Below are 21,890 nucleotides of genomic sequence, written 5' to 3'. Positions count from 1 at the left end.
GGGGGGGGGGCTTACACCCAATGACATTGTAGAGCAGCACATGCGTCATCTGTTTCGTGGAAGAGGTTTCTGGGTAAGGTTGGAATGAGAAAGTGAAAGTGCAGCCAGAGAAATCTGGTGAGGTATGTAAACACTCGAAAAACGCCGAAGAGCCCCGTATAAGAGCCCCAGTGTGATAGGCTGGTTGCTGTCATGTGACACAAGCCACCACAAGAAAGCGGAAACGCATCGTAGAGCGAGAGCTGGGGCCTGTACTATATGGCAAGCGATTTTATCATTTAAGGAGTGTTTGAATCTATTTATTTTAGCAAATGGGAGTCTGAGCAAGGAACCTGATGGTAGAAACTGAAACTATTGATGCAGAGGATGAGACCAGTCAGACAAGATGAATTTGCTTTCTTAAATAGCTGTTTGTTGTAGAGATCCTGTTAAGTTTCTTGTCCAAACCCAATAATAAGGAGGACAAGCTTGATGTTTTGGTTCCAGTGCTATATTTTTCAGCGTCATTATTTCATTATTGAAGGAATGCACATCAAATCTGGGGTAAAATTTGTTTAGCTCTTGTGTCAGAACCACATCTGAGGTGAACCCATCTAGTGAGACCCTTTCCTTCACATTGTCAGTCAGGCCGACCATAGACCTAATACTGTCCCATGCTGAACCCATATTATTGTTGCTAAGCTTGTCTTCTAGTTTTCTTTTATAGGATAATTTAGCTCCAAATTTCCCGTTTGATTTCCTTATGTACACACATTAACTCAGCAGAATTTCCCTGTTTAAAAGCCTGATTCTTTTTATTTTATTTAAGGTATCTGCACACCCAAGGTTAAAGGCAGAGGCCAAACTGTTTCTGTCTTGTAGGTCCAGGTCACATGAAACGATTTTTGATGGACCCAACAGTCCTGGCAGCATTCAAAGAGGCCTGTGGCCAACAAACTTGGCACCACGAGGTAAAGAAACCTGTTTGACTTCATGAGATTCATTGGACCATGTTTTTTAAATTGTTTCTATGATATAGATGCAAGTAGTTTTGAAAACGGCTGAAAAATGTTGTGCAGGACAAACCATTTCTTTCCAGATTTGTTTGTTGAGAATGGGAGACAGCGCAAGTTGTCACACCAAGAACTTTTAATAATTATGCGTGCATATCAACAGCATCTCAGCAGTGAACAATAAAAGCCTGTTTGTTCAGTCTATCCTGCTAGCTTCCTGTTTAATAAACATTCCTACAGCAGTACTGAATGTAAGTCCGGTAGTCAATAAGGCAAGATAATGTGAAATCTTCTGGAGTTTCTTTTGCAGGGGCTGTGGCAACACTCTCATTAAGGTGACCGTGGGTCTGCTTCAGTGATGACAAAAGTTGGCAACCTGGAAAGTCAGAATCAGAAAGAATCAGAAATAATCAGCTGTACAATGCGTTTCTCGATCTACATTATGGGCTTATGTACGCCTTATGATGCACCAAAGTCAGTAGGAAGGTGGGGCATGTCTTAATGTATTTTAATTGACATCTAGAGGCTATAGGCTTTAAGAAAATATATGGTTTAGGTGGTCAATTCAGCTGTCCCTTAATAGTATAGCCCAAGATGTGTCAGCTGTACAATGCGTTTCTCGAATTACATTATGGGCCTATGTACGCCTTATGATGCACCAAAGTCAGTAGGAAGGTGGGGCATGTCTTAATGTATATTAATTGACATCTAGAGGCTATAGGCTTTCAGAAAATATATGGTTTAGGTGGTCAATTCAGCTGTCCCTTAATAGTATAGCCCAAGATGTGTCAACTGTACAATGCGTTTCTCGAATTACATTATGGGCCTATGTACGCCTTATGATGCACCAAAGTCAGTAGGAAGGTGGGGCATGTCTTAATGTATATTAATTGACATCTAGAGGCTATAGGCTTTAAGAAAATATATGGTTTAGGTGGTCAATTCAGCTGTCCCTTAATAGTATAGCCCAAGATGTGTCAGCTGTACAATGCGTTTCTCGATCTACATTATGGGCCTATGTACGCCTTATGATGCACCAAAGTCAGTAGGAAGGTGGGGCATGTCTTAATGTATATTAATTGACATCTAGAGGCTATAGGCTTTAAGAAAATATATGGTTTAGGTGGTCAATTCAGCTGTCCCTTAATAGTATAGCCCAAGATGTGTCAGCTGTACATGCGTTTCTCGATCTACATTATGGGCCTATGTACGCCTTATGATGCACCAAAGTCAGTAGGAAGGTGGGGCATGTCTTAATGTATATTAATTGACATCTAGAGGCTATAGGCTTTAAGAAAATATATGGTTTAGGTGGTCAATTCAGCTGTCCCTTAATAGTATAGCCCAAGATGTGTCAGCTGTACAATGCGTTTCTCGATCTACATTATGGGCCTATATTTAGCACAGCGACAACCATATCTAGCAAAATCACAGTAAAAGTAATGTAAAAGTGACGTAAAATACCTGTGAACTGTCCTCTGTATCCACCGCTGCAATAGACCATGATGTGAGGATGCACTCCATAACACAGCTGTTAATGGAAGCAAGGACTGAGGTGTAAAGGCCAGCATGCTTCAGCCTCTTCAGGAAGTAGACAAATGAGTAGCCAAACAAGGACAATCAAGGCCTTGCTTGCATGCTGGCTGTCTTGTAGTTTGACACCACTCTCCTTTCTGTGAGTTTTCTGCTGGAGTCATATAATGAAATACAACCCATACATCAGGATATCAGGAGCAAGGATCTGTGAAAACATAAGTGCGGGGGGGGTGGGGGGGTGGGACATAAAAATATGTCGAGAAAACATTGGAGGACCATCCCTAAACAACACATCAGGACACCTTTCTTTCCTTTTTCATTTGATCACTACTGCAATTCATAGACATATGTTGTATACAGGTGAGACAAGGGTAAAACTGATGTGGGTATTTATTCTATTATAGAATAGGCTACTAAAATATAACTCAACAACTTCAAGTGTCAACACTGTAGTTTTGGAGCAGTATTTGTAGTTCTTATGCAGGAAAATCAGTATCTACTTTGGACATTAAAAGCTGCATGCACTACGTAGTACACACATGCGTACAATGCATTATTTTGGAGATAGAAATGTTGTTGTACTTCTTTGTTTTGCCTATAACAGAATTTTTTGTCACATGAATTACCCAGACCAAAGAAATCAAGCTTATTACGTGAAACTGACCTGCTTATAATTTAATGTCAAACACCATCTCAACTAATTGAAAAGCAGGATTGTATCACCATCGCACTCATTTCGATAATTTAACCATAACGTGTCGTGAACAATGATTTATTTGGCTAATTATTACGTATTTGTCCACGTCTTTTACCATTATAAGACATTGAATTGTACTAAGAAATTGCTAATTTCAATTACCCAGAGCCAAAGAAACAAATAGCTTATTAGCCTACGTGAAACTGACCTCATTGATTGTATCACCATTGCATTCATTTTGATACTTTAACCATAACGTGTCGTGAACAATGATTTATTTAGCTAATAATCACGTATTTGTCCGTCTTTTACCCTTATAAGACATTGACTAAGAAATTGCACTAATTTCGCGTGATTCTAGTTGTTTTACAGCATGAAGGAGTTTTAGTCAGGATAAGTATCCCTATATTTTGTTCGAAACAACAACAAAAAAACAACATTATTATTATTATTTACTAAATTTACGTAGTTTAACTTACCTTACCCCACACAGCCAGGGGCCTGTACTACGAAGCGGGGTTACTGGTTTATCTGGGTAACTTCGAGAGTAACTTGATCACGTGTGGCGTAACTTCCCGATTAACCCGTACTACGAAAGGTGGATAGGTTTTAACCGAGGTATGCTGCCATGGCAATTTACGCTGCATCTCAAACCTGCTCCGACCAGGTTATGTTCTTGGTTAACCCGAGGTTTCCGTTAACCACACCCTTTATAAGTACCACCCCTCCACTAACAATTTCTCCCGAGACATGTCGGCGTACCTGGATGATCCATACGACATTGGAGCGCAAATCGTGAGGGACTCTCTTCGCAGGGCGAGGGGTTTTAAAGACCGCCAGAAAATATATATAGCCTACCCGGACGATATTCTCTATGAAGATATAGATTGTCAGCCGAGGGAATTCGTTATCTTTGTCAGATGATCTAGGAAGACGTCTCATATGCTCGTACGTGGACATTCATGTATTCAATCGGTAATGCAAGAATACTGTATGTCCTAAAATAAATCGGACATAGGCCTACAGTAGGCCTATGCTGAACATCTGAGCAAGAATAGCCTAAAATAAATCGGACATAGCCTACAGTTGGCCTAATAAATAAAAATCACCATTTAACAAACTTGTTGAATTGAATGTCATATTACTGTACCCTGCACATAAAGGCTACACATTTCCACACCAGAATCCGACCGAATGCCTCCCTCAACCCCCTCCATAATCGGCCTTCCACTATTATTTGCGATGGCCAACTCCTCTGCTACTGTAAAACACTCTGGTGCTTTACAGTAGTGTTCAAAGACACCTTTTTCTTGTTAGCTGTAAAACAGCAAGTGAAGGCTATAACCTATAAGCATACTAGGCCTGCATGTTTTCATGACTATATAAACCACTATTCTGAATAATGTGTTTGTGTTTCATTTTCACCTGCTGCCATGTGCGTTTGGCAATGGTGTTGCATCTGAAATGTTCACAGGATTAGGCATACACTAAATCAGTCAATGGGGCTACTTAAACATTCAATTATCCTTATTACTGTAATCTATATGCCCACCTCCAAATTGTGTTGCATCTGTAGGCATTTCTATGAACTCAAAATAGGCAATTTAATTATTTCAACTCATTAAATACATTCCGCAAGCTATTAATCCTCCGTATTTGAAGAACATGTGGAAATAAAACGTACTTTTAGGCATTTAGGCTACCCGATCTGCAATACGTTGCCAACAGCCTTGCTTGCTTTGTTCACTGCCGACGTATATTTGATTTTTGTCGTAGAGTGGGTTTCAATTCCTCATAACTTGTCATAATAATTTTGCATTCCTCATCCGTAAAATAAGGTGAACACGTCATCACTGAAAGTGGTGATTTGCGCTGCAACCCGCCCCTTTTATGTGAACGCGCACAAACTCCAATGAGGTTAACCCCGGCTCAACAAATCAACTTCATAATCAGCGTCGTAGTACCGATTAACACCACTTGAGATAACCAGGTTTTGTCTACCCCGGTTTAACAAAGTAACCCTGGGTTACATCTGGGTAGGTTAAGCTCCCTTCGTAGTACTAGGCTATGGCAAGCGATTTTAACATTTTCCCGCTTATTGCAGATATCTGTAATTCAGTTTTGCCTAGTCAAAACGAACATTTTAGATATCCGCAATTGAATTCTTCCTATCCATAATTGTCATTTCAGATATCCACAAAGACATTCTTCCTAGGACAAATGACGCCACATTTGCCATTCATTTCTATGGGGTTTATCATTACGGATATCTACAATTCAGTTGCAGATATCCACTATGTGAATTACGGATATCTGCAACTGAATTGTAGATATCTGTAATTCCAGTTAGAGATATCTACAATTTGATTCTGACTAGTCATAACTCCAGTTGAAGATATCTTTAATTCACTTCAATTCAAGATATCTACATGTTCCTTTTCAGATATCTTGAATTAAGTTTTGACTAGGCGAAATGACATTGTAGATATCTGTAAATGGAATTTTGACTAGTCAAAATGACGTTGTAGATATCTCAAACTGGAGTTAGGGATAGTCATAATTTGATTGTAGATATCTATTATCAAGTTATAGATATCTTGAATGAGTTTTGATTAGAGATATCTGAAATTGGAGATATCTATAACTTTCATTCTGCCTAGTCAAAATGTAATTATAGATATCTTGAATTAGAGTTTTGACTAGGCGAAATGACGTTAGAGATATCTGTATTACTATGCAAATTAGGCCCGCATCCCACTTTAGGCGGGAGAACAGCGTGTTGTTGTTCAAATCATCAAATCACGTAGCACCTGTTAACTGTTAACTTTGTAATTAGCACTAATTAGTACCATGTCAGACCAGCCAGAGGGCGAAGGAGTTTTTAATCATCTTTTTAATGCTGCCGCCTATGCAAGACAGGAGCTGGCAGCAAGAATTGATGATTCAATGTTGCTTTGATTTTTTCGATTACAGCCAACACCATTATGAATGGAATTTCCTGTAGATGGTGCTGGTGCATTTAGTAGCCTAGGCCTACTAATTTATGTAGGCTACGACATTACAGCCTGCTTATTCTTCTTCCATTCATAGAAATAAGGAAATAAGCCCACTTTTTCTTCGATTATGTTGGGGAGGGGAAATTAGCTGACAGAATGTCTAAGTAGATGGGCTCTAGCCTAGAAATCTAGACGGGCTCTGCTACGGAACTAAAGAGCAACGTCTTGCACAATAATTTGCACTAGTCATAATGACGTTTGAGATATCTTCACCTTTCATTCTGCCTAGTCAAAACTGAATTAAAGATATCTGCAATTGCCATTTAAGATGTGTGACGAGTTGAATGTTGTTTTCAATGACGTGATGACAGATATCTGTAATTCAGTTTTGCCTAGTCAAAACTAAATTACAGATATCTCTATCTGACGTTTCGACTAGTCACAATTACGTGACAGATATCTTGAATGACAATTCCAACTATCCAAAATGTAATTGCGACTAGTCAGAAAGACGTTGTTGATATCTACAATGTTAATTCCAGATAGTCAAACGTAGCGGGTAAATGATAAAATCGCTTGCCATAGAACTATGATAAAAAGAATGTTTTCCTCAAAGCATGGATTTGACGACAGTACAAGCAGGAAATACCTTGAAAAGACTCTCCGTTTATTTGATGTTGCCATAGCAACGCAGCCTTCAGAGCAAAGATTCTAGAAGAGCTTCAGGGAGACACGTTTTGAGTTTGTGGCCAAGTACCTAAAATATCGGTTTCCATGTGTATGTGCTGGATGGCGTGCTTCATTTATGAAAGTAAGTGTTTTATAGAGTTACAGACATAATGAGTCATGTTGTAGTGGTCAACATAAATGTGCCCCTTCTGTTATTAGAATGCTAAGCTGAGATTTAAAATCATTCATTTCTTGTGTGGCTAGAAGCTAGCTAGCTATGTCAGGGAGGAGATGTTGCTGTAACGTTAACGTTATGAGATTTATGTTGCTTGATATGCTTGTACTCGTAACTTCGTCACTCGTAACTTTAGGACTCCTATTTTTTTTTATTAAGAGTAATTCAGGAAGCATTTTAGCCCCAAGTAGCGCCTGAGTCTGTGACAGCTTAAGCGAGGACTCCTAATAAGACCGATTCACAAACAATGTTTTGTGGTGGCATTTCACGTCGCGATGTTTTGAAATGCGTCTATAAATCACGAGGGAACATTTTTGCATTGTAGGCATAATAACTAAGGGATGCAGTAACACCACCAACAACAACCAAAACTAGCCTACTCATTGTTTACATGTACATTAAATGTAACGTTTCATTGTGAATCAAATTAAAAGATTCTCCTCTTTGCAAACGTTGGCATAGGCATATGGTGACAGATTAATTTAATAATGCTGCTGTATGAATCACGGTAAGCACGAATGAAGTGGCCACTTCTTAATGGGACTCACTGTATGGAAGTAGGCTAAGTAAAATAGAGATGTTTAAAATAAGATAAAGTTAGGATATGCCCGCTTGACAACGGCAGAGATAACTGTGTCCTTTGGCTATAGCAACCATCCATTTAGAACGACTGGCCTTCATAGCAACCAAGGATCTTAGCTGTGATTCATGTAGCTACAGTATGCATGCAATGTGATGCAAAGTATAGAAAGGTGATGAAATATACAGAGACAGGTCAAGAAATATAGTGCAATGTAGACAGTAGTATACAGTTGATTTACAGAAGGTGGTTTAGAGTAATATGAATTAAATATAAATATGTGCAGTGTATTAGCAGTTAATTTATACAATAAGTAGAATAATGCATGTAGATGTAGCAGTAACAGTATAATAGTAGAAATAATAATATAGATATAGGCAGTGTATTAACAGAAAATAATAAAACAGAATAATTATGGATATTCAATTTGACAAATATAAAACAGAAATGTACATAACATACAGTTATGTGCAGTGTGGAAACAGTGTCATTGTAGTGCAGAAACAACAACTTAAGAGTAGTAAGAATAAGTCTATGTGCAGGATGAATAGTATAAAGATCAGTAGAATAACTATGTATAAATGTAATTACAGTAGGCCTATGTACATTTGTAAATAAATAAAAAACTATGGGTGAGAGGGATAAATTAATTTTATTTAATCGTAAAAGTAAATTGCATTCAATTAAATTGCAATTAAAGATCTTTCCAGTAGGCTTTAATGTCACGCAAAAAGTACAACCAAAGCTGAGCTTGATCAACTAGAACGTCTAAAGAACCAGAACTTGAGTGTAGTTTTTTGCTGGGTCCCAGGCCATGTTGGTCTGAGGGGAAATGAGAAAGCGGACAGTGCTGCTAAGCAAGCCCTCAATGAAGAAGTCACAGAATGTCAAATCCCTGCCCCAGACCTTAAACCTATACTGAACTCTTACATCTCAGATAAGTGGCAATCTGAATGGGATTAATGTACCACCAACAACAAGCAAGGAATGTGAATTTTGGCACATTTTCATGATCCACTGGGTCGTTATGGGCCACACAAAATATGGTGTTGCTAAAATTACTCCTATTGTGGCTATTAGAGACATGCGTTCATGAGTATCCAGCTACATTCAATGAGTTAAGTAAAATACATTCACACACACAAAAAAAACATCACTAATGTTGTGGACATTCCTTTATTCTGAGATACATCAATAGGCTCTCAAAACAATCCCAAACAGATATAAGGTCTTTATAGAGCAAATCCATATAGATTATTTGTCAAATAAACCAGTAAAACAGAATTAGGGGATGGAATATATAACATTCACACTCATAGCTCATATTTTTTTTTTAAATAAATCAGTGAAAAAATATCCTGACAAACATTGTTTCTTCTCTTCCACTACCTGGGTATGTTTCACAGGCGGTGGTGCTACCACTGCTCCACCAACAAGGTTACATCTGATCACAGGTGTGTAAGTAAAGTTAAACAAAGATAACTACACATGTGACTGTGATCTTTGTCCATACAAAGGCAAAATCCAGGATCTACATTTTTTTGCAAAATGCTATTTTTTGCAGTAATTGAAAGTGAAAGTTTTATTGTTCTAATACTACATTTCCCAGAGATATTATGTTTGTTTTGCAGTATCTGCAAAAATGCACTGTGAAACCAAGGCAGTGACAGTAACTTACTGAACATGGTACGTAACAGTAGCTTACTGAACATGGTCTTTCTCTGAATCTCTGAAAAAATAACAAAATGTAACTTTTCTTTAAATGTATAACTTTCATTTTTTTTGTTTTTTTTTTTGTGTGTACTGTATTACCATGTTCCTTTACAAGCTGCCCAACAATCAGCCTGAGGTAGTTCATCTCAACATCTGGACTAATAAAAGTCCTGGATGAACTTGCTGGGGATCCTGTCAAAAAACGTTTGTCATTCCCTTACAAACGAATGTGGATATGCAGAGGGAATAACAATTTTGTATGATATTGGTACAAATGTTAGGAATCTTGCCAGTCGAGTGGATATGCAGAGGGAGAATAACAACGTTTGTATGATATTTGTACAAATCTTAGGAATCTTGCCAGTCGAGTCAAGTTCGGTGGACTAACCATTTCTGTGGAGCTCCTTTTCTTTTCTGAAAGTCAGAATCATCTCTGTCTTCCTCTCCACACTCCAGAATTTTTCTAAGTAATCAGGTCCTGATTAATCAACATTAGAGTGTTTTAGTAAACAGCAAAGTAAAACATCTTACTGACCAGTTTAATAAACATATAATAGCATTCAATACACGGGTTTCCCGTTTACCAACAAAACTAGATGCGCACGCAGCCGTGAGGCAGAAGACGCTTGGTGGCCGTCCACAATGTTATAAACTTAACCTAAATAGTCGGCTGCTGTAAGCTACAATCGGATTTTTTTGTATACCCCTGTTGTCTCAATGATAATAACATCTCATTTCAGACTATATTTCAAAGTTTGACGTTCATTTGGATTATTAATATAACATCGTATTTTGTCATTTTTGGCGAAGACATGCAATCCGTTAGGGATATTGAACATATTTAACATTCTCTAACCATCGTGATTTCGAATTGGTGCAGTTTTCAGCACAAAAACTCATTTTATTCTTTTGCTCTTTTGCATTGCTCTATGCTGTTCTATGGTGCTTTCTGCCTCTTGGTTGTGTACGCATGTTTTCGTGACGTTCCATAGAAATCCATGTATTGTGTTATGAAAGTTATACATTTAAAGGTTTTATAAGCTATTCTGACCATTTTGTAAAAATTAACACTTTTTTATTATACTCAGCTAATAACTAAGAACTTCATTGAGAGGAGTCACAATGTCTGATAGGCCTACTTCAAATTAGGGGCATAGAAAAACACCGTTGTCAATACACAATCATGTTGGTGGTTAATGTAATTATAATCAATGGTTTCTGTGTTTTGAAAATGTATAATTTTGCTTTTATTTACATTTTGCACAATACCCCAACATTTCCAGTATTGTACTACATTGTTCACAGAATTGTGAACAAACAGCTTTTGACAGTATACCATGTTTTGGCAATGCTATGATGTACATTTTGTTTATTTATTTGTCATGCTCTACATTAAAATGTATCAACAGTGCCGAATAGTGCTACTATTACTACAGATCTTGTAATGAGAAAACAGCACCCATCCTGGTCAATTAAAGGCATGCCCTATAGCTTGGCAGAAGCATCTTATGTAGAGGTGGCCTAAGACTTTTGCACATGTACATGTCCTGTTAAATACCTGCAATCCTCCACACAGGCACATTATTTTTAGGGGGGAAATTCACCCAGGTGGCATTCACCAGGGGTGAATGCCCAAACCTCTCCTCACTCTCCCTAATCCATTGAGAAATCTGTTTGAGACAGTATAAAAGCCATAATGTCAACCTAGCAACCACCTTAGCAACCAACATGATAGCTTATCCATGAAAACTATTTGTCTGCCAACATCAATTAAACTACCTATATCAACATCCATCAGCATCCATGTCCAATTCAATTACTACCTAGCAACCTCCATAGCAACCAATACAACTACGCTATCAACCTACTGTATAGCACTGCATTATCTGTTTTAACTATATGATATTTTATTTTTTGCATTTTCATGCACTGGTAATTCCTTCAAATAATTTTTTTTTAGTTTGTGAAATACTACCTTTGTCTCTATGCTCTTCCATTTTGCCATATGGAACCGCCTCTCTTTCTCTCTTACATTCCTAGGCCTGAATTTTGGTCTTGTCTTGAATGCATACACACATACACACCAACACCAAAACACCCAAAACAGATTAATTTTGTTAAGGTGAAATGAGATGTGTGCTGACAATATGATCTAGCATTATGAGACACAGAAAATAAGAAAATACCTCCTCCTGTACCTCCTCCTGTAGCTCCACTATCTCAATGTCTCCTACACCCAATGCAAGAGCAAATAAATATGTAACTATAAAATGGGCAACGTGGCTAACTCCATTTAAGAAAGTCACTATTTATTTGTTGCAACCGATCACTGACTGATTACAGCACAATCCTTCTTAGCAGACAAGCTAACCTATTAAATCACCCAAATCAAACAATTAAAATAGTAATATATATATATATATATATACTGTACTGTCCTGTACTGTACTCAAATTCAACTGAATAATTTATTGATGCATTGATTACCTTCTATATTCTCTGCCATACTTTGGGATAGAAACACAAACAAATACAGTACATTACACATATGTGTATACAGTATACCTGGATTTCAAATATCATAAATCTGTCATAATAACTAGATAACATTTTGGAGATATTTCAATAAACCTACCTGATAAAAGGGTAGACAGATAGAGATCAGGCAGTGATGAATGAGGGAAATCTGGAGGGGGGAAGCAAAATTAAAATTAAGGATTCAATGTGAGACTGTTTTCACAACAAATGTTTTACCAAGATCAGTAAGGCCACCATCAGCAGCAGCAGCAGCAATGGCAGGAGCAGCAGGAGAAGCACCATCAGCAGCAGTAGCACCATCAGCATCACCAGCAGCAGCAGCAGTGGCAGGAGCAGCACCATCAGCAGCATTGACAACACCACCAGCCTCAGCAGGAGCAGCAGCAGCATTGGCACCACCACCAGCCTCAGCAGGAGCAGCAGCAGCATTGGCACCACCACCAGCCTCAGCAGGAGCAGCAGCAGCATTGGCACCACCACCAGCCTCAGCAGGAGCGAGCAGCAGCAGCAGCAGCAGCAGCAGCATTGGCACCACCACCAGCCTCAGCAGGAGCAGCAACATTTTAGGGTATTGTAGAAGGATGGATCGATGAAGGTGGCCTAAATGATATATTTTTGGAATGCTTGCAGTGTGTAGGTGTGATTTAAGCTATAATAAGCTATATTCCACCCTTCTGTGTGCTTAATAAAACCACGTGCCAGGATGAAATCACGGTTCAGAGTGATGCATTATTTTGAGCGCAGGTACTTTTTAGGGTATTGTAGAAGGATGGATCGATGAAGGTGGCCAAAATGATATATTTTTGGAATGCTTGCAGTGTGTAGGTGTGATTTAAGCTATAATAAGCTATATTCCACCCTTCTGTGTGCTTAATAAAACCACCTGCCAGGATGAAATCACGGTTCAGAGTGACGCCTTATTTTGAGCGCGGGTACTTTTTAGGGTATTGTAGAAGGATGGATCGATGAAGGTGGCCTAAATGATATATTTTTGGAATGCTTGCAGTGTGTAGGTGTGATTTAAGCTATAATAAGCTATATTCCACCCTTCTGTGTGCTTAATAAAACCACGTGCCAGGATGAAATCACGGTTCAGAGTGACGCATTATTTTGAGCGCGGGTACTTTTTAGGGTATTGTAGAAGGATGGATCGATGAAGGTGGCCTAAATGCTATATTTTTGGAATGCTTGCAGTGTGTAGGTGTGATTTAAGCTATAATAAGCTATATTCCACCCTTCTGTGTGCTTAATAAAACCACGTGCCAGGATGAAATCACGGTTCAGAGTGACGCATTATTTTGAGCGCGGGTACTTTTTAGGGTATTGTAGAAGGATGGATCGATGAAGGTGGCCTAAATGATATATTTTTGGAATGCTTGCAGTGTGTAGGTGTGATTTAAGGAGGTATAACGCAGTCCTGGTTACTGGGCCACAACCACACTCAGAACACGGAAGCAACGTGGATTTTACGTGCCTACGTCTACGTGAAATACATTGTGATTGGCCCATAATTGAGCAGAAACGTAAACACGCCGCACGCTGAATGTGGAGAAAGGTAGGGAAAGTTAACTTACTTTGTCGTCCGCCAAATAAAATAATAGTTCGAGGTTTTTTTTTTTCGATTAAAATGTGCTCATATTGATTAATACTAGGGATGCACCGAATCCAGATTTTTGGGGTTCGGCCGAATACCGAATCCACTGGTTAAGATTCTGCCGAATCCGAAACCGAATACCGAATCCTACTCCATCCTCAGTCCATTAACACAGTAAACACATTTATGAAGTAAATAACATCCACAGCAGTGTATATTTAATTTTATTTTATTTTAACTGCAAATTGAACATGTAGCTCGACTAGAATCACCTTCTTTGGACTGAAAGTACTGCCAAACAACACTTTTTCTGCTCGAGTTCCATTTTCACTTTCTCACTCACACAGCCTGAGCTACTGCATTCGAACGGGCCACCTACGTAAACACCTTCCTATAATCAAAGGCGCCGTCATGACGTCGACCAGTGTAGCGCGCATAGTGTAAGCGTAGGGTTCGGTTCGGTGGGGAAAAATTCTAAGGTTCGGCAGAAACCGAACCCCGTCAAAAAATCCAATATTCGGCCGAATCCGAAACCGAATCCTGGATTCGGTGCATCCCTAATTAATACCCTTTATTCATGAGTTCAAAGTCTAGATAGGCCGATCTTTGTGCAATTTCAACCCAATTGAAAGCGAAATTAGCCTGCAAGTAAGTTTAAGTAAACTACCAACAACAACATGTGGTAGCCTATCCTAATTAGCTTAATACATTATTGTTCACGTTATGGTTTAATTGTCAAAAGTAGTGCCCTGTGTGCTACGATTCCAGCTAAACCTTTCACAATTATGTGTTATGTTTGGCTTTTACAGTTATGTGTCATGTTTGGCATTACATCAGTCATATTGCTAGCCTATTTGTTTAAATATTTTGGGTCTTCCTGTACAAACAAATATCTGCATTCAAAGGACAAAAACGACCAGACCTACTGCCATTTTTCTGAAGTAGAATGCAGTACACTAACATTTCAGTAAATATTGCATTACTACGTAGTGCAATGAAGTTTTTTCCTTGTCCAAAGTAGGCTACTGTATTTTCCTGCATTTGAACTGCACATATTCTTCCAAAAATGCAGTGTTGACAGTTGGTTTTATATTTTTTGTATTGTAATATTTGAATATTTACACACTGTTACACCTTAATTGTGCTTCATCCAGCCAAAACACAATCTGTGGAGCCTGGCCCTGAAGAAGAGAAGCACAAACTGAAACGGACACTGCCACATGCCAAAAGGTTGTAAGACAATGTGATGGAATAAAAAAAACAAGCGTTTTTATCTTTTAACATTTGATTGTGATTTCATCCTGGCATATGGTTTTATTAGGCCTATGCACACAGAAGGGTGGAATATAGCTTATTATAGCTTAAATCACACCTACACACTGCAAGCATTCCAAAAATATATCATTTAGGCCACCTTCATCGATCCATCCTTCTACAATACCCTAAAAAGTACCCGCGCTCAAAATAATGCGTCACTCTGAACCGTGATTTCATCCTGGCACGTGGTTTTATTAAGCACACAGAAGGGTGGAATATAGCTTATTATAGCTTAAATCACACCTACACACTGCAAGCATTCCAAAAATATATCATTTTGGCCACCTTCATCGATCCATCCTTCTACAATACCCTAAAAAGTACCTGCGCTCAAAATAATGCATCACTCTGAACCGTGATTTCATCCTGGCACGTGGTTTTATTAAGCACACAGAAGGGTGGAATATAGCTTATTATAGCTTAAATCACACCTACACACTGCAAGCATTCCAAAAATATATCATTTAGGCCACCTTCATCGATCCATCCTTCTACAATACCCTAAAATGTTGCTGCTCCTGCTGAGGCTGGTGGTGGTGCCAATGCTGCTGCTGCTGCTGCTGCTGCTGCTGCTCGCTCCTGCTGAGGCTGGTGGTGGTGCCAATGCTGCTGCTGCTCCTGCTGAGGCTGGTGGTGGTGCCAATGCTGCTGCTGCTCCTGCTGAGGCTGGTGGTGGTGCCAATGCTGCTGCTGCTCCTGCTGAGGCTGGTGGTGTTGTCAATGCTGCTGATGGTGCTGCTCCTGCCACTGCTGCTGGTGATGCTGATGGTGCTACTGCTGCTGATGGTGCTTCTCCTGCTGCTCCTGCCATTGCTGCTGCTGGTGCTGATGGTGGCCTTACTGATCTTGGTAAAACATTTGTTGTGAAAACAGTCTCACATTGAATCCTTAATTTTAATTTTGCTTCCCCCCTCCAGATTTCCCTCATTCATCACTGCCTGATCTCTATCTGTCTACCCTTTTATCAGGTAGGTTTATTGAAATATCTCCAAAATGTTATCTAGTTATTATGACAGATTTATGATATTTGAAATCCAGGTATACTGTATACACATATGTGTAATGTACTGTATTTGTTTGTGTTTCTATCCCAAAGTATGGCAGAGAATATAGAAGGTAATCAATGCATCAATAAATTATTCAGTTGAATTTGAGTACAGTACAGGACAGTACAGTATATATATATATATATATTACTATTTTAATTGTTTGATTTGGGTGATTTAATAGGTTAGCTTGTCTGCTAAGAAGGATTGTGCTGTAATCAGTCAGTGATCGGTTGCAACAAATAAATAGTGACTTTCTTAAATGGAGTTAGCCACGTTGCCCATTTTATAGTTACATATTTATTTGCTCTTGCATTGGGTGTAGGAGACATTGAGATAGTGGAGCTACAGGAGGAGGTACAGGAGGAGGTATTTTCTTATTTTCTGTGTCTCATAATGCTAGATCATATTGTCAGCACACATCTCATTTCACCTTAACAAAATTAATCTGTTTTGGGTGTTTTGGTGTTGGTGTGTATGTGTGTATGCATTCAAGACAAGACCAAAATTCAGGCCTAGGAATGTAAGAGAGAAAGAGAGGCGGTTCCATATGGCAAAATGGAAGAGCATAGAGACAAAGGTAGTATTTCACAAACTAAAAAAAAATTATTTGAAGGAATTACCAGTGCATGAAAATGCAAAAAATAAAATATCATATAGTTAAAACAGATAATGCAGTGCTATACAGTAGGTTGATAGCGTAGTTGTATTGGTTGCTATGGAGGTTGCTAGGTAGTAATTGAATTGGACATGGATGCTGATGGATGTTGATATAGGTAGTTTAATTGATGTTGGCAGACAAATAGTTTTCATGGATAAGCTATCATGTTGGTTGCTAAGGTGGTTGCTAGGTTGACATTATGGCTTTTATACTGTCTCAAACAGATTTCTCAATGGATTAGGGAGAGTGAGGAGAGGTTTGGGCATTCACCCCTGGTGAATGCCACCTGGGTGAATTTCCCCCCTAAAAATAATGTGCCTGTGTGGAGGATTGCAGGTATTTAACAGGACATGTACATGTGCAAAAGTCTTAGGCCACCTCTACATAAGATGCTTCTGCCAAGCTATAGGGCATGCCTTTAATTGACCAGGATGGGTGCTGTTTTCTCATTACAAGATCTGTAGTAATAGTAGCACTATTCGGCACTGTTGATACATTTTAATGTAGAGCATGACAAATAAATAAACAAAATGTACATCATAGCATTGCCAAAACATGGTATACTGTCAAAAGCTGTTTGTTCACAATTCTGTGAACAATGTAGTACAATACTGGAAATGTTGGGGTATTGTGCAAAATGTAAATAAAAGCAAAATTATACATTTTCAAAACACAGAAACCATTGATTATAATTACATTAACCACCAACATGATTGTGTATTGACAACGGTGTTTTTCTATGCCCCTAATTTGAAGTAGGCCTATCAGACATTGTGACTCCTCTCAATGAAGTTCTTAGTTATTAGCTGAGTATAATAAAAAAGTGTTAATTTTTACAAAATGGTCAGAATAGCTTATAAAACCTTTAAATGTATAACTTTCATAACACAATACATGGATTTCTATGGAACGTCACGAAAACATGCGTACACAACCAAGAGGCAGAAAGCACCATAGAACAGCATAGAGCAATGCAAAAGAGCAAAAGAATAAAATGAGTTTTTGTGCTGAAAACTGCACCAATTCGAAATCACGATGGTTAGAGAATGTTAAATATGTTCAATATCCCTAACGGATTGCATGTCTTCGCCAAAAATGACAAAATACGATGTTATATTAATAATCCAAATGAACGTCAAACTTTGAAATATAGTCTGAAATGAGATGTTATTATCATTGAGACAACAGGGGTATACAAAAAAATCCGATTGTAGCTTACAGCAGCCGACTATTTAGGTTAAGTTTATAACATTGTGGACGGCCACCAAGCGTCTTCTGCCTCACGGCTGCGTGCGCATCTAGTTTTGTTGGTAAACGGGAAACCCGTGTATTGAATGCTATTATATGTTTATTAAACTGGTCAGTAAGATGTTTTACTTTGCTGTTTACTAAAACACTCTAATGTTGATTAATCAGGACCTGATTACTTAGAAAAATTCTGGAGTGTGGAGAGGAAGACAGAGATGATTCTGACTTTCAGAAAAGAAAAGGAGCTCCACAGAAATGGTTAGTCCACCGAACTTGACTCGACTGGCAAGATTCCTAAGATTTGTACAAATATCATACAAACGTTGTTATTCTCCCTCTGCATATCCACTCGACTGGCAAGATTCCTAACATTTGTACCAATATCATACAAAATTGTTATTCCCTCTGCATATCCACATTCGTTTGTAAGGGAATGACAAACGTTTTTTGACAGGATCCCCAGCAAGTTCATCCAGGACTTTTATTAGTCCAGATGTTGAGATGAACTACCTCAGGCTGATTGTTGGGCAGCTTGTAAAGGAACATGGTAATACAGTACACACAAAAAAAAAAACAAAAAAAATGAAAGTTATACATTTAAAGAAAAGTTACATTTTGTTATTTTTTCAGAGATTCAGAGAAAGACCATGTTCAGTAAGCTACTGTTACGTACCATGTTCAGTAAGTTACTGTCACTGCCTTGGTTTCACAGTGCATTTTTGCAGATACTGCAAAACAAACATAATATCTCTGGGAAATGTAGTATTAGAACAATAAAACTTTCACTTTCAATTACTGCAAAAAATAGCATTTTGCAAAAAAATGTAGATCCTGGATTTTGCCTTTGTATGGACAAAGATCACAGTCACATGTGTAGTTATCTTTGTTTAACTTTACTTACACACCTGTGATCAGATGTAACCTTGTTGGTGGAGCAGTGGTAGCACCACCGCCTGTGAAACATACCCAGGTAGTGGAAGAGAAGAAACAATGTTTGTCAGGATATTTTTTCACTGATTTATTTTAAAAAAAAATATGAGCTATGAGTGTGAATGTTATATATTCCATCCCCTAATTCTGTTTTACTGGTTTATTTGACAAATAATCTATATGGATTTGCTCTATAAAGACCTTATATCTGTTTGGGATTGTTTTGAGAGCCTATTGATGTATCTCAGAATAAAGGAATGTCCACAACATTAGTGATGTTTTTTTTGTGTGTGTGAATGTATTTTACTTAACTCATTGAATGTAGCTGGATACTCATGAACGCATGTCTCTAATAGCCACAATAGGAGTAATTTTAGCAACACCATATTTTGTGTGGCCCATAACGACCCAGTGGATCATGAAAATGTGCCAAAATTCACATTCCTTGCTTGTTGTTGGTGGTACATTAATCCCATTCAGATTGCCACTTATCTGAGATGTAAGAGTTCAGTATAGGTTTAAGGTCTGGGGCAGGGATTTGACATTCTGTGACTTCTTCATTGAGGGCTTGCTTAGCAGCACTGTCCGCTTTCTCATTTCCCCTCAGACCAACATGGCCTGGGACCCAGCAAAAAACTACACTCAAGTTCTGGTTCTTTAGACGTTCTAGTTGATCAAGCTCAGCTTTGGTTGTACTTTTTGCGTGACATTAAAGCCTACTGGAAAGATCTTTAATTGCAATTTAATTGAATGCAATTTACTTTTACGATTAAATAAAATTAATTTATCCCTCTCACCCATAGTTTTTTATTTATTTACAAATGTACATAGGCCTACTGTAATTACATTTATACATAGTTATTCTACTGATCTTTATACTATTCATCCTGCACATAGACTTATTCTTACTACTCTTAAGTTGTTGTTTCTGCACTACAATGACACTGTTTCCACACTGCACATAACTGTATGTTATGTACATTTCTGTTTTATATTTGTCAAATTGAATATCCATAATTATTCTGTTTTATTATTTTCTGTTAATACACTGCCTATATCTATATTATTATTTCTACTATTATACTGTTACTGCTACATCTACATGCATTATTCTACTTATTGTATAAATTAACTGCTAATACACTGCACATATTTATATTTAATTCATATTACTCTAAACCACCTTCTGTAAATCAACTGTATACTACTGTCTACATTGCACTATATTTCTTGACCTGTCTCTGTATATTTCATCACCTTTCTATACTTTGCATCACATTGCATGCATACTGTAGCTACATGAATCACAGCTAAGATCGATCCTTGGTTGCTATGAAGGCCAGTCGTTCTAAATGGATGGTTGCTATGGCCAAAGGCCACAGTTATCTCTGCCGTTGTCAAGCGGGCATATCCTAACTTTATCTTATTTTAAACATCTCTATTTTACTTAGCCTACTTCCATACAGTGAGTCCCATTAAGAAGTGGCCACTTCATTCGTGCTTACCGTGATTCATACAGCAGCATTATTAAATTAATCTGTCACCATATGCCTATGCCAACGTTTGCAAAGAGGAGAATCTTTTAATTTGATTCACAATGAAACGTTACATTTAATGTACATGTAAACAATGAGTAGGCTAGTTTTGGTTGTTGTTGGTGGTGTTACTGCATCCCTTAGTTATTATGCCTACAATGCAAAAATGTTCCCTCGTGATTTATAGACGCATTTCAAAACATCGCGACGTGAAATGCCACCACAAAACATTGTTTGTGAATCGGTCTTATTAGGAGTCCTCGCTTAAGCTGTCACAGACTCAGGCGCTACTTGGGGCTAAAATGCTTCCTGAATTACTCTTAATAAAAAAAAATAGGAGTCCTAAAGTTACGAGTGACGAAGTTACGAGTACAAGCATATCAAGCAACATAAATCTCATAACGTTAACGTTACAGCAACATCTCCTCCCACACAAGAAATGAATGATTTTAAATCTCAGCTTAGCATTCTAATAACAGAAGGGGCACATTTATGTTGACCACTACAACATGACTCATTAGGGCCCGAGCACCGAAGGGCGCAAGGCCCTATTGTTTTTGTAAGGATTATTAGGGCCCGAGCACCGAAGGGCGCAAGGCCCTATTGTTTTTGTAAGGATTATTATTAGGGCCCGAGCACCGAAGGGCGCAAGGCCCTATTGTTTTTGTAAGGATTATTATTATTATTATTATTATTATTATTATTGTTATTCCACTTTTTTGCTTTCCTGTTTTTGAGGTGGTTAACATGGTCGAACACTCTTGAAATTTGGCACACACGTCAGGTGTCACGCATCGCAGTTAGGTACAAGAGCTTGACCCCAGGCGTGGCCCAGGGACTCGCTAGCGCCCCCTTAGGTGACTGATCCCGTGGTTGGCATATATTTTGAGGTGGTTAACATGGTCGAAAACGCATTAAATTTAGCACACACATCAAGTGGTACAGTGAATAGACAGGGATAAAAACTTGGCACCGGGCGTTGCCCAGGATTTCCATAGCGCCCCCTTACGTCACAGTGATTTGTGGTTGGCATATAGTTTTAGATACACACACCAAATTTGGTGGGTGTATGTAACTCCCAAAAACAAACAACTTTTGTATTAACATGCCATTAGCCACGCCCACAGGAAGTGAAGTAATTGAGATTTTGTGCGTTGTGGACAGGATCAATTTTAACGTACTCCTCCTAGACGGTTGATCCGATTCATGTCAAAGTTGGTATACATGATGCCGAGATGATCCTGATTATAAATTGTGAAGCTTTTTTTTTATATGTTGTAATTTGACGAAATGGCGAAATTATTAATTTTAATACCCTTCCACATAAACAATAAATGTGTCATAATTCACCATGCACGGCTTGAAATGTTTTACATTTCACAGGTCATTGAAGACCATGTTAATGATAATATTCACATGCCCATAATGCATGTTTGGCATAGCGCCACCAACTGGCAACAGAAAGAATGACAATTATACTGATGTCACATGATCAATTTGAACATACTCCTCCTAGACGGTTTGTCAGATTCATTTGAAATTTGGCAAACATTATGCCAAGATGTCACTGATGTTAAATTGTGAATGGATTTTTGAATATTGT

The 21,890-nt window shown here is 38.3% G+C and overlaps 1 protein-coding gene and 2 long non-coding RNA genes across 6 annotated transcripts in view; 2 read left to right on the top strand and 1 right to left on the bottom strand.

Moving 5' to 3' along the window:
* The window catches only part of psmb8a (proteasome 20S subunit beta 8A), a 339,256-nt gene that overhangs the window by 213,087 nt on the left and 104,279 nt on the right, over window positions 1-21,890 (top strand). The gene's annotated exons all lie outside the window — the stretch shown is intronic.
* On the bottom strand, window positions 9,518-12,107 carry LOC143140180 (uncharacterized). 2 transcript variants are annotated; one of them, XR_012990567.1, is made up of 3 exons: window positions 12,054-12,107; window positions 9,807-9,896; window positions 9,518-9,610 (listed from the first exon to the last, which is right to left on the bottom strand). It is a non-coding gene; the product is annotated as an uncharacterized LOC143140180 (long non-coding RNA). The 2 variants fall into 2 exon arrangements; XR_012990568.1 differs by having other exon boundaries at window positions 9,518-9,601.
* LOC143140179 (uncharacterized) lies at window positions 13,500-18,369 on the top strand. Of its 3 annotated transcripts, none has more exons than XR_012990565.1 (5): window positions 13,500-13,511; window positions 14,705-14,780; window positions 15,785-15,835; window positions 17,991-18,080; window positions 18,277-18,369. It is a non-coding gene; the product is annotated as an uncharacterized LOC143140179 (long non-coding RNA). The 3 variants fall into 3 exon arrangements; XR_012990566.1 differs by lacking the exon at window positions 13,500-13,511 and adding an exon at window positions 14,156-14,198 and having other exon boundaries at window positions 18,286-18,369; XR_012990564.1 differs by lacking the exon at window positions 13,500-13,511 and adding an exon at window positions 14,156-14,198.

Source organism: Alosa pseudoharengus, unplaced genomic scaffold, assembly GCF_046254945.1.
Source record: "Alosa pseudoharengus isolate Yale_2024_CS ecotype anadromous, Long Island Sound unplaced genomic scaffold, YU_APseudo_1.1 YU_APseudo_1.1_scf_23, whole genome shotgun sequence".
NCBI lineage: Eukaryota > Metazoa > Chordata > Actinopteri > Clupeiformes > Clupeidae > Alosa > Alosa pseudoharengus.
Note: the sequence above shows the minus strand (reverse complement) of the source record. Positions and strands in the feature narration are given on the sequence as shown.